We start from the raw sequence: 17,319 nt of genomic DNA on the forward strand, positions 1-17,319 counted from the left end.
GTGAAGAAAGTAACTGGCCTCTGTAGGGATTGGCAGGTATGGGTTCGACCCCAGCTGGGCCAACCATCAAAGTCCAAGTGTTTATTGTCCACCTGGACTGCCTCAGATACTTGCAGGATGTGGTAAGTACTATGACAGAGGTGCACAGGAGGTGTTCTGGGAACAGCTTGTCTTCATGTTTACAATGGCTTCTTTCCCTAGCCAAGGACTCTATCAGCCTTGCCACTTGGGGACAGGTTGAGCTTGCTCAGGGAGTCAGGCCCCACAGGGCTCCCTGCCAACCTCCCATCATTGTGACTGAATTTATTCTTTACTTTTCTTCCAGGAACATCAGCGCACTTGTAACAATAATAATCATCTTTTCTACTGGGTATACTGTTTCATGGTTTACAAAGCACTTTCACATCCATTATCTCATTTAATCACTTCCTCCTCTGCATTCCTACAACAGTTTCTTGGTACCTCTTCGGTATAACATTCTGCTTGGTATAACAAGCCTATTTCCCTTTATTGCATTTATTTTTACTCACAAGTTCCAGCGTATAATTCAGACATCTTTGCACCTTGGACACTTATGTGTACAAAATAAGGGCAATAAAAGTTTGACATGCCAGTCACAGTAGCCTTCGACCACAGTACCAGCTACTTGGGAGGCTGAGGCCCGAGGATTGCTTGAGCTCAGGAGTTTGAGTCCAACCTGGGCAACACAGCAAGACCCTGTCTCTTAAAAAAAGTTTGCCATATTGAATCATCAGTGCTGCAGGTCTTTCTCATTCATTACAGCCTTCTTCAATCCTTTCATTCAATGGGATTGCCTACTAAGGACAAAGCTGGGTTCTTTGGAGGGGAAATGAGGCAAGAAGTTCAGAATCAAGTGGGGGAAGACAGAAGTGAAGGCCCTGACCCCTGGTAGGCCACAGTACATGCTTCATGCTTCAGCAGAGGTGCAAACACTGTTGGGGCTGGGCACGGTGACTCACACCTGTAATTCTAGCACATTGGAAGGTAATTCTGCCACATTGGGAGGACAAGGCAGGAGAATTGCTTGAGGTCAGGAGTTTGAGACCAGCCCGGGCAACAGAAGGAGACCTTCTGTTTTAAAATGTTTTAAAAATGCAAAAACTTAGGTTGCCAGGTGCGGTGGCTCACACCTGTAATTCCAGCACTTTAGGAGGCTGAGGCGGGCAGATCACGAGGTCAGGAGTTTGAGACCAGCCTGGCCAACATGGCGGAAACCCATCTCTACTGAAAATACAAAAATTACCCAGACGTGGTGGCGCGTGCCTGTAATCCCAGCTACTCAGGAGGCTGAGGCAGGAGAATCACTTGAACCTGGGAGGCGGAGGTTGCAGTGAGCCAAGATCACCCCATTGCACTCCAGTCTGGAGGACACAGCAAGACTCCATCTCACAAAAACAAAACAAAACAAAACAAAACTTCGGTCTTGTGGCATGCACTTGTGGTACCAGGTACTCAAGGGCTGAGTCAGGAGGATCACCTAAGCCCAAGGAGTGGAGGTTCCATCATGATCTTGCCACTATACTGCAGCCTGGGCAAAATCCTGTCTCAAAAATCAAACAAACAAAAAGGAAAAAAATACGACACTCTTGCTTCTCAGAGTTTGAGGTGACTTTTTTTTTTTTAAAGACAGGGTCTCTGTGTCACCTAGGCTGGAGTGCAGTGGTGCCATCATGGCTCACTGCAGCCTTGACTTCCCAGGCTGAGGTGATTCTTCAAGAGTTTGGGTTGACTGATTTTATCTGGGGGTGATTGTGAAGCAGGAACGCTTATTAGAAGAATCTTACCTAGCAGAGAAGGAAACTGCAGGGCTGAAGAGGCAAACGGGCCAGATTTGGGAAGGGCCACAAATGTGTTCCTTGGGAAAGAGTGGAGAACTGCATGGAAAAAATTCTCCTCAAAAAGACGGGAGGCTGGGTGCGGTGGCTCACACCTGTAATCTCAGCACTTTGAGAGGCCAAGGCGGGTGGATCACTTGAGGTCAGGAGTTTGAGACCAGCGTGGCCAACATGGTGAAACCCCATCTCGGCCGGGCGCGGTGGCTCAAGCCTGTAATCCCAGCACTTTGGGAGGCCAAGACAGGCGGATCACGAGGTCAGGAGATCGAGACCATCCTGGCTAACACGGTGAAACCCCGTCTCTACTAAAAAATACAAAAAAACTAGCCGGGCGAGGTGGTGGGCGCCTGTAGTCCCAGCTACTCGGGAGGCTGAGGCAGGAGAATGGTGTAAACCCGGGAGGCGGAGCTTGCAGTGAGCTAAGATCCGGCCACTGCACTCCAGCCTGGGCAACAGAGTGAGACTCTGTCTCAAAAAAAAAAAAAAAAAAAAAGAAACCCCATCTCTACTAAAAATACAAAAATTAGCTGGGTGTGGTGGCGGGCGCCTGTAATCCCAGCTACTCCAGAGGCTGAGGCAGGAGAATGGCTTGAACCCGGGAGGTGGAGACTGCAAGATAGTGCCACTGCACAACAGAGTGAGACTCTGTGTCAAAGAAAAAAAACCAAAAAAACAAAAACAAAAAACAAAAACGGAAAGGGGGGCAAAATGGGTTGCTTTTCTTTCTTTTTGTTTTTGAAAGGGAGTCTGGCTCTGTCACCCAGGCTGGAGTGCAGTGGCGCGATCTCGGCTCACTGCAAGCTCCGCCTCCCGAGTTCAGGCCATTCTCCTGTCTCAGCCTCCCCAGGAGCTGGGACTACCGGCGCCCGCCACCACACCTGGCTAATTTTTTGTATTTTTAGTAGATATGGGGTTTCACTGTGTTAGCCAGGATGGTCTCGATCTCTTGGCCTCGTGATCCGCCTGACTCAGCCTCCCAAAGTGCTGGGATTACAGGCGTGAGCCACCGCGCCCGGCCTGGGTTGCTTTTCTAAAAAGGTCTGACTCCCTGCAATGTCCTAGGGCGGAGGTGTCAGAAAGTCGAAGTTTCAGGAAAAGGGGAACCTTTCTTTCCACACTCAGATTCTGCTTAGAAAAGCACATGGAGCACAGCTCCCTGGCATTTCTTTTCTTTTTCTTTCTTTCTTTCTTTTTGAGACGGAGTCTCACTGTCATCCAGGCTGGAGTGCAGTGGTGGATCTTGGCTCACTGCAATCTCTGTCTCCCAGGTTCAAGGGATTCTGCTACCTCAGCCTCCCGAATAGCTGTGACTACAGGCGCCCACTACCACGCTCGGCTAATTTTTGTATTTTTAGTAGAGACAGGGTTTCACCATCTTAGCCAGGCTGGTCTCGAACTCATGACCTCAGGTGATCTGCCCACCTTGGCTTCTCAAAGTGCTGAGATACAAGCGTCAGCCACCGTGCCCGGTAACTTTCTTTCCTTTTTCTTTTTTTTGAGACAGGGTCTCGCTCTGTCGCCCAGCCTCGACCTCCTGGCTCAAGCGATCCTCCCACCTCAGCCTCCGGAGTAGCTGGGACTACAGGTGTGCGCCACCACCCCTGCTAATTTTTTAATTTGGATTTTAATTTTTGTAGAGACGGGGTTTTGCCACGTTGCCCAGGCTGGTCTGAAACTCCTGGGCTCAATCGATCCTCCAGCCTTGACCTTCCAAAGTGCTGGGATTCCAGGCGTGAGCCACCGGGCCCGGCCTTATTTCCTTAGTAAAGGGGTGAGGGGCGCCCATCTGCTGCAATCCTTCTCTGGAGAGAGGCGGGGTGCTTGAAGTCTCAAATTCCTCGTGGAGTGAGAGGACAGGGGAGGCAGAAAATCCCCAAGTTATCTTCAGAAACGAAGGTGGAGGGGGGCGCCCAGTCCCCACTTTCCTCAGATAAAGGAGGAACAGGGAGAGCGGCCCCCAAGAGTACTTAGAAAAGGAGTGGATGTGCCCCAAATACTCCTCGGAAAAGGCGGTGGACCCTGGATTCCCCAAATGCTCCTAAGGGATCCCGAACTCCCATGTTTTCTTAGGGAACAGAGCTAGGGGCCCGAATCTACAACATAATCGTGATCCCGGCAATTGTCCTCAGAAAAGCGGGCAGGGCAAGGAACCCCCCAAACTCTCTCAGAAGAGGGGTCGGGGCAGATTCCCGAAGATCCTCCTCAGAACGGGGGCCAGGGAAAAGAATCCCGAAGCAGAGTCTTCTCAGAATCTCCAAGATTCTCCAGAATATAGAGGGTCGAAGCACAAGACGAGGCAGAAAGAGCGCGGGGCCACCGGAGCCCCTTAGAAACATTGCCAGGCCACGACGCGCCCGGGCTCCTCAGAGGCGCCGCCCGCAGCCCTGCGTAGCCGCCCCACGCCCGCCAGGCCCAGGCCGCCTCCGGTGCATTATGGGTGGGGCGCCCCTGCAGAGCACTGCGGGGAACCCCCTGCCCAGCCAGTTGCCGGCCGCCGGGTGGCCCAGGCGATCCGCCCTCCGGGGTCCCAGCGAGCCGGCCACGAATTAACGCGTCCCCCTAGGCCCCGCCCCTCGCGGGGTTCCCGCCCCGAAGTTTAAGTCCCGCCCTTGCATGGCCTTCAGTGGCTCTGCGGCCCGCTCCCATCTACCATTGGCAGGATGCCTGTCAGTCATTCCGTCCCGCCTCTTCGGACCCGCCCCGGCCGGCGGCGCGATCCCGAGAACCAGCCGGCCCGCGCGCTCATTGGTCGTCATGCGCTGTCTGTCATGAGGCTGGCCACACCTTCTATGGGGTGCGGGTCCTGAGAGTCCTGTCTGGACCTCATTGGCTTGTGGCGCCTTCACTCGGAGAGACGCGCCTCAACCCGGAAGTATGCGAGGCGAAATCTGCCTAGCAACCGGGGAAGCCGGGCTGTGAAGCGGGCAATTTCAGTGTGAGTCTGAGCCGCGAGACCGAGCGGCGGCTCTGAGCGCGGCGCGGCGGCTCCTCCCGCCCGGGGTCAGCGCCCCGGCGCGCGCACGCGCACCCCCGCCGCCCGAGCGCGCCCCGCGCCGCCCGCGCAGTCGGTCGGTCGGTCGTCTGTCCTGTCGCCGCTGCCGCCGCCGCCGCAGCCGCCGCGGGCGCCACCTGAGGGAGTCGCCTCCGCGGGACGCCACAGGACCTGACCGGACTGCGCCGCCCGAGGCCGTCCCGTGTCCCGGCCGCCGTCGGCGAGGGCGCCGAGCAACTTCGGTGAGTAAGGGGCAGGCGCCGCTGGCTGGTCCCCGGCTTCCGGTGCCCCGGGCTCTCTGGGGCTTCCGCTTCTCCCGCACTACCTTCGCCGAGCAGACTCCCTTCTCCACAGGACCTCCCTCTCAGGGGAGCCTCCTGCTCTGGGGCCCCCCGCCTCTCTAGGAGACCCCGTCTCTTTAGGGGACCCTCGCCTCTCTTGGGGACCCCATCTCTTCAGGCAGGGGACCCCGCTTCTCTAGGGGAATCCTGCCTCTCTAGAGGCTCCTTGCCTCTCTAGAGGATCCCCGCCTCTCTAGAGGATCCCCGCCTCTCTAGGGGACCCCGTGTCTCTAGGGGACCCCCGCCTCTCTAGAGGATCCCCGCCTCTCTAGGGGACCCCGTGTCTCTAGGGGACCCCCGCCTCTCTAGAGGATCACCGCCTCTCTAGGGGACCTCATCTCTAGGGAACCCCCGTCTCTCCGAGGGGAGCCCTGTCTCTCTAGGCGACCCTGCTTCTCTAAGGGAGTCCCCCTTATCAGGGGCTCCCCCGCCTCTCTGAGGACCCCTGCCGGAGGGAACCCCCACCTCTCTAAGGAATCCTGCCTTTGAGAGGAACTAACTCCCTTCTTTGGGGATCCCCAACTCTTTGAGGATTCCCGCTTATCTGAGGGGACTCCCTTCTTCTCTGAGGGTCCCTCTACTTTTCTCAGGAACCCACCCCTTTGAGGGGCCCCCTCCTATCTGAAGACCCCTGCCTCTGAGGGGAGTCCCTTTCTCTGAGGGACCCCTGCCTCTTTGAGGGGAATCCCCATCTGAGCGACCCTCTGCCTCTCTGAGGGTCCCCCCCTTTCTCTGAGGGGCCCTGGCCTCTCTAAGACCCTATCCTCACTCCTCTAAGGAGACCCCTGCTTCTATTAGGCTATACTTTCTCTGAGGAATCCCCCACCTTTTGTGGATTCCTGGGGAATCCCTTCTTCCCTGGGGGACCCCTCTTTTAAGAAGACATTCCAGCTTCTTGGAGGAAGCCCTACCTCTCTGTAGGAAGCTCCCCACCCCTGCTTCTCTGAGCTGTGGTCCTGCTTTTCTGACTTGTTCCCCTTTATTTTATTTTTTTTGAGACAGAAAATCTCACTCTGTCGCCTAGGCTGCAGTGCAGTGGTACGACCTGGGCTTACTGCAACCTCTGCCTCCCGGGTTCAAGCGACTCTCCTGCCTCAGCCTCCCGAGTAGCTGGGACGATAGGTACCCACCACCAAGCCCGGCTAATTTTTGTATTTTTGTGGGGAGGGGATTTCATCATGTTGGCCAGGCTGGTCTCGAACTCCTGACCTCAGGTGATCGATCCACCCACCTTGGCCTCCCAAAGTGTTGGGGTTACAGGTGTGAGCCACCGCGCCTGGCCCCCCTACTTTTTGATGAGTGCCTTCACTTTCCTGAGGGGGTCCCCCACTTCTTTGAAATGCCCATCTGACCGGATCATTAGTTATCTGAGGTATACTCCTACTTTACCAGTATCCTACTTTTCTATTTCTTCTATACTCTATGTATACTGCAATTTTCTGAGGGGTCCCCAGTATCTCCCCTTAACTTGAAATATCCCACTCCTGTAGACTCCTCACATCTCTGAAGTGTGTCTCCCCTTTTCCAAGATATCCCTTCTCCTGATGGGAGACACTGGATCTCTTCACTTCTCTGAAGGGTCTGTCTGAATTCCATGGGGTTCCCTCCCACTTGCCTGAGAGTATTCCCTCTTACTAGAGGCTTTCCTCCTGATTTTCTAAGGGAGAAACTCTTTATTTATCCTTGGAGCACTCATATGAAGCTTCTCCTCTTTCTGTCTGTGGCACCCACTTCCCCCAACTGTGGAGGAAGAGAGCAGAAATGTACCCCTTCTTCAGTCTTTGTTGCCACTCTAGGGGTATTCTCTGGACTTTTATTTCGGTTTCCAGGGGCCTGGAGGATTTTGTGGCTGGAGGGGAAAGTCGGGGACAGAGAGGCAAAAAGCATGATTTCCTCATGTGCCTCTAAGATCTGCTAGATTTGGGGGAGCAGGAGCTGCTACTAGATGACCACCTTAGTTACTCAATTTTCCAGTCGTGGGGCCATCACAGTGTTGTCACGCCTTTGTGACGACAAATGGGACAAGGGAGAAACATTGTATCCCCATTATCACACTGTCAAGCTGTGGGAGTGACCCACTTCCTGTCCCATCCCGCAGTCCTCCCTCTGCATACTATAACTTAACTTTCCCTCCCCCCGCTGAAAAAAATCAAAATAAAAAGGAGAAGAAAACTCTCCTTTATTTCTTCCTGTTGCATTTTCTCTCCCGAGATCCCCTGATTCAACCCTCGATCAAATAGGATCCCTAGTTCATAGGCCACTTTGGTTTGAAAGACAGAGCAAGAAGCAGGAAGTGGGTCACCTTAGATCCAGAAACAGGGGAAGGGAGGCAAGGGACAGGATTTCTGTAAGTTTTAGGTGATTTTGGCCTGGCCCAAAAGGAACTTTTTACGTGGCATTTACACATCTCATGTACTTTTTTTAATGGCCCACCCTGGATTCCAAGTTCAGTAGCTAATTTTATCTGCTTTGCCAAACGCAGAGCTCTGTGGAGCCCAAGTAGATGAATGCTGGCATTGAGAGATGGTCCAAAGGACAGGAATGAACTCGGTTTGAAACCTGAGTAACTTGTAACCACTTCGTGTCCACGCACAAGTCTCAAGCTAAAAACGTGGGGAGCGTTTGACTGAAGTGGAGTTCTGAAGTATGGGCTGCACTAGTGTTTGCTTTAGCATTTCAACAAGTTCTTCCCTCTGACTCCACTGGAACTGCAGTTCACTTTACAGTTTGACTGAGGGCAGTCTCTCTCCTGTTCGTTTCCATCTGGGTCTTGCTTAATTTGAGTCCTTTGTGAAGACTCCTGCCGAGGCTATAATTTGAGTTCTAAATCTGTCGGTGGACCATGTGGACACAAGTTTCAACTCGAGCTATTTTCTTCTGGGGAGAAGTGCTTGGAGACTTTCCTGGGCCCTCTGCTGCTGGGCTAAGTCAAGTCCAGGCAGGAGGCTGCTGCAGACTTGGTTGCTCTTCTCCTGCCTCTTCCTGGTCAGCTGTAGGCACTGCCCTCAGGGGAAGGGAAAGATGGTGGGGAGCTTGGGACTGAGATGAGGGTAGAGAAGTGCCTGAGGGTAGGGAAGTGCCTGCACGTATTTACTATTTTATTTTATGTTTTTGAGACAGGGTCTCATTTTGTTACTCAGGTTGGAGTGCAGTGGCGCGATCTCGGCTTACTGCAACCTCTGCCCCACTGGCTCACGTGATCCTCCTACCTCAGCCTCTGAAGTAGCTGGGACCACAGGCGCATGCCACCACGCCCGGCTGTATTTTTGTATTTTTGGTAGAGACGGGGGTCTCACCATGTTGCCCAGGCTGGTCTTGAACTCCTGAGCTCAAGTGATCCACCCACCTCAGCCTCCCAAGGTGTTGGGATTATAGGCGTGAGCCACTGCGACTGACCTATTATTTTTAATAAAACCTATAGGACCAGCAGATGGGATGTTAAAAAGGAAATGGACAACTTTGAAGTCAGAAGGACCCAGTTCAGATTCTGGTGCTGCCCTTCTTAGTTATGTGACCTTGGACAAGTGATGGCACAAAATTGGCATGTTATTAAATATTTGAGGGAACACATTGCTGTGAATGTGTGTCAAGGTGCTTACTGATGATGGGAGGTGCTTCCTAGATGGATGAATGAATGAATCTGAGATAATAAACTGGAGGTGGACAGCACAGCTCCCGGCACATGGTTGGTGTGCAGTAAAGGCTGCTTGTTGTGCTCATGAGATTAGGGTCCTGGCCTGGACTCCCAGACCAGAAAGCGCTTGATATTCTGCCAAGGCTAAAAATGCCCAAAGAGAAAGAAACTTGGTATGTCTCTTGGAAAACCCACTCCCCCACTGAGTCTCTTAGCAAGAGTTTTCTGTGTTCTGATACCGGATGTGAGATGGATTTGCTGTGTGGCAGGGCGTTTGTGTTTCTCTTGGCCTTGGCGTCTCCCCCTGTAAAATGGGGTAATTTGTGAATTAAGGGCAAGTAGGGAGATGTATTACTCTAATTAGACCACAGGCAAGGTAGAAGATTATAATGAACTTGAAGAATTGTGGGAAGAAAAAAATAGATGAACTATGTATGCCTAAGGGATCATATGCATATGATGAGACTGCTTGAGTGAGTGAGTCCAGCAGTTACCTGGTGAGTGATCTGTTCTTACACTTTAGAACCTTGAAAGAAGAGCCGTTCTTTCATTGTAATAGATCAGATTTGGGGACAAAAGACTGGGAAAGTGATGTACAAAGGCATTTGACGCCACACAATAATAGTACTTTGAGAGGGCCAGTGTGTGGCTTAGTGCCCACAAGGAGATCAGAATTCACCTCAAGCTCCCAAGGCCCAGAGGGCTGTGGAGATGCTAACTCAGCTTAGAGGCTGGGGCAGGGGTCGGGGGGCAGTGGAATAGAGGGGAGTGGACAGGACATTAAAAAAAAAATTTTTTTTTAGAGGATTTTTTTCTTAACAATTAGTGAAAGCCGTAGAATCATGGCTGGTAAATTAGGCCCAGCCTTCTTCACTTACTAGTATGGGAACAGATGGCATTCTGCCCCTGACGGCTAAAACCCAGGAGGAAATAATGGGTGAAAATCTGAGCTAGGCCCCTGGTGGGCTGCTCCTACGTTTGAAGAAAGGGTTTTGGGTTTTTTTTGTTTGTTTGTTTTCTTCCTGGAAATAAACTCTCTCTCTTCCTCCTTCTCTCCTTCTTTCTTTCTCTCTTTCATACACACATGTACAGACATACACTGACTTTGGTATTGAAGCAAATAAATATCCATCAATCTTAAATTTCTTTCAATTCTTTTAAGGACAGTTATTCCATTACATGGGAAAGGAGCAAAATTTATAATATTTAAAATATAAGAACTAAGGTAAACAACTTCAAAGGGATCACTCTCCCCTTCAAAATTATGCTATGTCTCTTATGTGCCACAGACTTCACTCTGGTGGATGGTGGCGCCACCACCACGTCTCTATCTAACAGGAAGTTTTTTAAACTTATTTTTTTTACTTGAAGAATCCTTACAGCAATAAAAAACCTTGGATAGTTAGAAATGATATTGATCTAGGTACATTTATTAGATGTAATGTAATGTGGTCGTCTGTTGGTGGGCAGGTCTAAAAGGCATGTGGGTCCAAACACTGCCCAGCTTCTAACTCTGGACGGTAAAAACTGTTGATTTATGGAACTGAAATAGCTAGGGAAGTCAGGGTTTCCTTCCTGTTGGAGACAGCACTGGGGGCATTAAATCCCTGTGGGATCTTGATGATAAGAAAGAAACTGACCTCTTTTGGAATTGGGAAATAACTACCGTGTCAAGTGATTCCATCCAAATGAATGGATGGTGTTATTTTTGATTTCTAGTATTAAGTTTGACTTCATCCTCTCTGCAACTTGACTGCCTTTGTTTATGCTGTTGTGTCTTTTGAATAAGAGTTTTTCCTTTTCTTTCTTTTTCTTTTTTGTTTTTTTGAGACAGAGTCTTGTGCTCTGTCACCCAGGCTGGAGTGCAGTGGTGCAATCACAGCTCACTGTAGCCTTGACTTCCGGGCTCAAGTGATCCTCCCACCTCAGCCTCTTGAGTAGCTGGGACCACAGGCACGCACCACCATGCCCGGCTAATTTTGTATTTTTTGTAGAGACCGGGTCTTGCTATGTTTCCCAGGCTGGTCTTGAACTCCTGAGTTTGAGTGATTCTCTCACTTTGGCCTCCCAAAGTGTTGGGATTATAGGTGTGAGCCACAGTGCCCAGCCCAAGTTTATTGTGTTTTTTTTTTTCAGACGGAGTCTCACTCTGTCACACAGGCTTGAGTGCAGTGGTGCGATCTTGGCTCACTGCAATCTCTGCCTCCTGGCTTCAAGCAGTTCTCTGTCTCAGCCACCCAAGTAGCTGGCATTACAGGCACCCACCAACATGCCTGGCTAATTTTTGTATTTTTAGTAGAGACAGGGTTTCACCATCTTGGCCAGGCTGGTCTCGAACTCCTGACCTCGTGATCCACCTGCCTCAGCCTCCCAAAGTGCTGGGATTACAGGCATGAGCCACTGCTCCTGGCTAAGTTTTTTTTATTTTATTTATTTTTTTATTTTTATTGAGACAGAATCTTGCTCTGTCATCCAGGCTGGAGTGCAGTGGCACGATCTTGGCTCACTGCAACCTCTACCTCCTGGGTTTAAGCCATTCTCCTGCCTCAGCCTCCCCAGTAGCTGGGATTACAAGCGTGCACCACTGTGCTCAGCTAATTTTTGTGTTTTTAGTAGAGACAGGGTTTCACCATGTTGGCCAGGCTGGTCTTGAACTCCTGACCTCAGGTGATCCACCTGCCTCAGCCTCCCAAAGTGCTGGGGTTATAGGCGTGAGCCACTGCGCCTGGCCAAGTTTATTCTTTTAAATTGGCTTATAAGGGGCCAGGCGCAGTGGCTCACACCTGTAACCCTAGCACTTTGGGAGGCTGAGGCAGGGGATCACTTGAGGTCAGGAGTTTGAGACCAGCCTGGCCAAAATGGCGAAAGCCTGTCTACTAAAAATCCAAAAATTAGCTGGGCGTGGTGGCGCAGGCCTGTAATCCCAGCTACTCGGGAGGCTGAGGCACAAGAATGGCTTGAACCTGAGAGACAGAGGTTGCAGTGAGCTGAGATCAGGCCACTGCACTCCAGCCTGAGTGACAGAGTAAGATTCTGTGTCAAAAAAAAAAAAAATTTTTTTTTTGACTTATAAGGGACAAGTGAACACTCAAATAAGAGCTTTACTTGTGTGGCCATAAGGTATGGTGTGTGTTTGTTTTCTAGTGCAATTTACATTACATTAAAAATTAGAAAGTGTTAAATCTTTTGGCCCATATAACTTCCTATGCCAACAAATAATTCAGGAGCAAACATTTTCATGCCTAAGATAAAACGTTTTCATGCTTGGTTAAGGGGGTCTGGCAGTAAGCAGGACTGACACAGTTGGCCTTCCAGGAGCATACATCTTAGTTGCAGACAAATAAACAAGCAAATGAATGAAAGAATATTGTGAGGTTTCTTGAGAATATCCCTAAGTGCTGCAGCTACCCTCATTGGGAGCTTCAGGTGGAGTTTCTTGGAGGTGTAGAAGTGAAACCTCACTACCTCTTTAATTTCCTCACTGGGCTCCTGTTTCCTGTCTCTAAAAGGAGACAGAAATTATGGCATTTTCCTACTTGATTGTTGGCGATAGTTGATTCATGACCACTGTGATTGTAATCTTGGAGAAACGAGAGAAACTAGAATGGTCATGGTAGGGGGTATTTTCAGGTCTTTCTTTCTTTCTTTCTTTCTTTCTTTCTTTCTTTCTTTCTTTCTTTCTTTCTTTCTTTCTTTTCTTTCTTTCTTTCTTTCTTTTTTTTTTTTTTTTTTTTTGAGACAGAGTCTTCCTCTGTCGCCCAGGCTGGAATGCAGTGGCTGGATCTCGGCTCACTGCAACCTCCACCTCCTGGGTTCAAGTGATTCTCCTACTTCAGCCTCCCTAGTAGCTGGGGTTACAGGCAACTGCCACCATGGCTGGCTAATTTTTTGTATTTTAGTAGAGATGGGTGTTTCACCATGTTGCCCAGGGTGGTCTGGAACTCCTGAGCTCCAGCAATCCTCCCGCCTTGGCCTCCCAAAGTGCTGGGATTACAGGCGGGAGCCACCATGCCTGGCTGAGTTTGCCTTTCTTGAAGTCAGTGGTGGTGTGTTTTTGGAATCCTGGGGCATTTCTTCATGGCAATGCATATTACACAAAGTGATAAACCGCTCTGAAAGCTCTTCCCTTGTTGAAATCTTAAAAACATTCAGAGGCCGGGCGCGGTGGCTCAAGCCTGTAATCCCAGCACTTTGGGAGGCCGAGACGGGCGGATCACGAGGTCAGGAGATCGAGACCATCCTGGCTAACATGGTGAAACCCCGTCTCTACTAAAAATACAAAAAACTAGCCGGGCGAGGTGGCGGGCGCCTGTAGTCCCAGCTACTCTGGAGGCTGAGGCAGGAGAATGGCGTGAACCCGGGAGGCGGAGCTTGCAGTGAGCTGAGACCCGGCCACTGCACTCCAGCCTGGGCGACAGAGCGAGACTCCGTCTCAAAAAAAGCAAACAAACAAACAAAAACAAAACAAAACAAAAAAAACATTCAGATAAGCTGGGGCTGCCTGGGTGTTGGTGGTGGTTTAAGAATAATGAGATTTCCAGTAGATGACTGCTTTGTTGTGTATTGGTAGACTCTTGGTGCATGGATTTCCCTCTGCTTAGGTTTTCCTCTTCTTTTTTTTTTGAGGTGGAGTCTCGCTCTGTCGTCCAGGCTGGAGTGCAGTGGCGCGATCTAAAACCTCTGCCTCCCAGGTTCAAGCGATTCTCCTGTCTCAGCCTCCCGAGTAGCTGGTATTACAGGCGACACACTGCCATGCTTGGCTAATTTTTTGTATTTTAGTAGAGATGGGGTTTCATCATGTTGCCCAGGCTGGTCTCGAACTCCTAAGCTAAGGAAATTCACCTGCCTCGGTCTCCCAAAGTACTGGGATTACAGGCGTGAGCCACTGCTCCCGGCCTAGGCTTTCCTCTTACACTGGGACTGGGAAGATGCTGTTTACACTTTTTTATGTTGGGCAAGGCTGGAAGTCTTAGATTTGACAGGTGCTTTTCTTAACTAAGTGTATCTGCGAGAGGTGGGATTGGAGAGCAAGGCGGGATATTCATTTTGGGCACAGCCTTGAGGGCAAGAGGGAGGCTGTTAGAAGGAGAGTTTCTGGTTGTCTTTTTTTTCCTTCCACCCAAGTTCTGACTCCGGAGGTGGAGAGGCAGGCCCATGCCGGAAGTGGGCGTGGAAAAGTAATGCAACTGTGCATGTGACCAGGCTCCCACCTCTGGGCTCTGCTGCCCTTGGGAAGTGGATGCTTGCTCCCTCCTGACTTCCTGTTCTCCCTTCTTACAGGCAGAGTTCTTGGGCTCCAAGTTGAGCACAGAAAATATGTTCAAGGCCAGGCGTGGTGGCTCACACCTGTAATTCTAGCACTTTGGGAGGCCGAGGCAGGCGGATCATTTGAGCCCAGGAGTTTGAGACCTGCCTGGCCAACATGGCAAAACCCCGTCTCTACTAAAAATGTAAAAACTACCTGGGTGTGGTGGTACACGCCTGTAATGCCAGGTACTCTGGAGGCTGAGGCAGGAGAATCACTTGAACCCAGGAGGCGGAGTTTGCAGTGAGCTGAGATCATGCCACTGCACTCCAGCCTGAGCGACAGAGTGAGATTCTGTCTCAAAAAAAAAAAGGAAGAAAACAGGTTCAAGTTCCCCCTTTTTCCTTAGTAAGCCGTTTTGTCAGAGCTGGGAGCCACCAGTGGACCTGTACTTGCCAGTTTTGGGGTCTCAACTAATACACCCACAGACTCAGAGGTTTATCTGGCAGGGTGGCGAAAAAGATGGTTTCTTGTTATATTATCACAGTGTTCCCCTCGGGAACTCTTCTGCACCAAGAGCTGCCTGGAGATGTGTATGGAACTTAAAGAAGCTGACAGTAGATAGGTCCTTCAGGAAGAGTGTGCTTTGGAAGAATGGTTTGTAGTTACTTACAGCTTTTTGCTTTATAAAAGTACTGTGGGAGGCCCTATGCCATAGAAACTTTATAGCCAAAAAACTTTGGGCTTGATCCTGATCCTACCACTTGCTGGCATGTGACCTTAGAAAAATAGCCTAACTTCAAATGGCCTACTCTTTCTGAGCCTCGGTTTCCTCAAAATTAAACTCAAATCCTCATTTGTGGGCTGGTTTGTTTGTAAGCATACAGCAAACGGCCAGACTGTTGTAGATGCCTAGTAAAGGTAGTTGTTAAAGAATCATATTTAGGAGCCAGGCACGGTGGCTCATGCTTGTAAACCCAGCAGTTTGGGAGGCTGAAGTGGGTGGATCACCTGAGGTCAGGAGTTTGAGACCAGCCCGGCCAACATAGTGAAACCCTGTCTCTACTAAAAGTACAAAAAATTAGCTGGGCGTGGTGGTGGGTGCCTGTAATCCCAGTTACTAGGGAGGCTGAGGCAGGAGAATCGCTTGAACCCGGGAGGCGGAGGTTGTAGTGAGCTGAGATCGTGCCACTGCACTCCAGCCTGGGCAACAAAAGCGAAACTGTCTGAAAAAAAAAAAAAAATAGCCAGGCGCGGTGGCTCAAGCCTGTAATCCCAGCACTTTGGGAGGCCGAGACGGGCGGATCACGAGGTCAGGAGATCGAGACCATCCTGGCTAATCCGGTGAAACCCCGTCTCTACTAAAAAATACAAAAAACTAGCCGGGCGAGGTGGCGGGCGCCTGTAGCCCCAGCAACTCTGGAGGCTGAGGCAGGAGAATGGCGTGAACCTGGGAGGCGGAGCTTGCGGTGAGCCGAGATCGCGCCACTGCACTCCAGCCTGGGCGACAGAGCGAGACTCCGTCTCAAAAAAAAAATAAAAAATAAAAAAAATAAAGAATCATATTTAGAGTGACTGTTTCTCTTGAGGTTGGCACCTGAGTCTGGACAACAATCTGTGGGTGTTAATACTGCCCAAGAAGAAACCAGTTGACACTGGGCCAATAGGCTGGGCATGTCTGAAGGCCAGTGATCTGGAAGTTCCTGGAGTGGTTGATTTTTCCCAGTGAGATCCCTTAGTTCATTGTAGCTTTAACCCCCACAGCCTCACCTTACTGTACTCTCCATATGGACTTGCAGTGCCTCAGGAAATGTGATGGGGTAATTGGGAAAAAGGCTCAAACCTTGAGCTCAGGCGATCCGCCTTCCTCGGCCTCTCAAAGTGCTGGGATTTCAGGCATGAGCCACTGTGCGCAACCTATTTGTTAGGTTTCTTTCTTTCTTTTCTTTCTTTCCTTTCTTTTTTTCTTTCTTTCTTTCTTCTTCTTCTTTTTTTTTTTTTTTATAGTCTCGCTCTGTCACCCAGGCTGGAGTGCAGTGGCGCGGTCTCAGCTCACTACAACCTCCGCCTCATGGCTTCAAGCCATTCTTCTGCGTCAGCCTCCCGAGTAGCTGGGATTACAGGCCACCATGCAGGGCTGATTTTTGTATTTTTGGTAGAGACGAGGTTTTACCATGTTGGCCAGGCTGGTCTCGAATTCCAGACCTCATAATCCACCCGCCTCAGCTTCCCAAAGTGTGGGATTACAAGCGTGAGCCACTGCCCCCGGCTGTTAGGTTTCTTAAGTCACTAGGCATTCTGAGAAGAGGCATAGCATGGGCACAGGCAGGGACCTGGAGGTGAAAACAGCCAAGTGAGTTCCCTTGACCTGAGGAGGTTATGCTGTTCTAAAAGTCAGAGTTTGAACTGATCACTTTGGCAAGAAAAGTCCAAAATTTCTTCCAAAGGTAGAAAGTTAAAATGTGCTATAGTAGGATCCAAGATTAAACTCAAAATAGTATTTAAATTGAACTTTTTTTTTTTTGGAGACGGAGTTTCACTCTTGTTGCCCAGGCTGGAGTGCAATGGCGCGATCTCAGCTCACTGCAACCTCCGCCTTCTGGGTTCAAGTGATTCTCCTGCCTCAGCAGGAGAATGAGTAATGTGTAATGAGGCTAATTTTGTATTTTTAGTAGAGATGGGGTTTCTGCATGTTGGTCAGGCTGGTCTCGAACTCCCGACCTCAGGCGATCCGCCTGCCTTAGCCTCCCAAAGTGTTGAGATTACAGGTGTGAGCCTCTGCGCCGGGCCTTAAATTGAGCTTTCAGTAAACATTTTCAATCAGGAAGCAATGATGGCCAGTGAAATCAGCCATCTAGACTCTGTAATGGTATACTGTATATGTAGACGTTAACCTCCAAAGAAGCTTCAAGAAAACAGACTTCAGGTCTGCTTCTGACTTTTTCCTTTGAGAATTGTTATCATTTAAGCCGGTCTAGAATTCTTAATACTTCAGAACAGTTTTTTGTTTTTTTTGAGACAGAGTCTTGCTCTGTTGCCCAGGCTGGAGTACACTGGCATGATCACTGCATCTTTGAACTCTTAGGCCCAAGCCATCCCCTTGCCTCAGCACCTAGATAACTAGGACTACAGGCACATGCTATCATGCCAGGCTAATTTTATTTATTTATTTATTTAGTTAAGCAGAGTTTTGCTCTTGTTGCCCAGGCTGGAGTGCAATGGCGCAATCTTGGCTCACCACAACCTCTGCC

At 50.0% G+C, this 17,319-nt stretch overlaps 1 protein-coding gene across 7 annotated transcripts in view; it reads left to right on the top strand.

Moving 5' to 3' along the window:
• Positions 1–4,787: 4,787 nt before the first annotated feature.
• LOC105498758 (GATA zinc finger domain containing 2A) overlaps positions 4,788–17,319 on the top strand; it is a 127,079-nt gene continuing 114,547 nt past the window's right edge. For 6 of the 7 annotated variants that reach the window (XM_011771362.3, XM_011710389.3, XM_011711051.3 and 3 more), the window contains exon 1: positions 4,788–5,090. The gene's annotated coding sequence lies outside the window, so the exon portion shown is untranslated. The remainder of the gene's footprint in view (positions 5,091–17,319) is intronic. The other variant, XM_011714389.3, reaches the window with a different exon arrangement.

The sequence above is a fragment of the Macaca nemestrina genome, chromosome 20 (genome assembly GCF_043159975.1).
Source record: "Macaca nemestrina isolate mMacNem1 chromosome 20, mMacNem.hap1, whole genome shotgun sequence".
Classification (NCBI taxonomy): domain Eukaryota; kingdom Metazoa; phylum Chordata; class Mammalia; order Primates; family Cercopithecidae; genus Macaca; species Macaca nemestrina.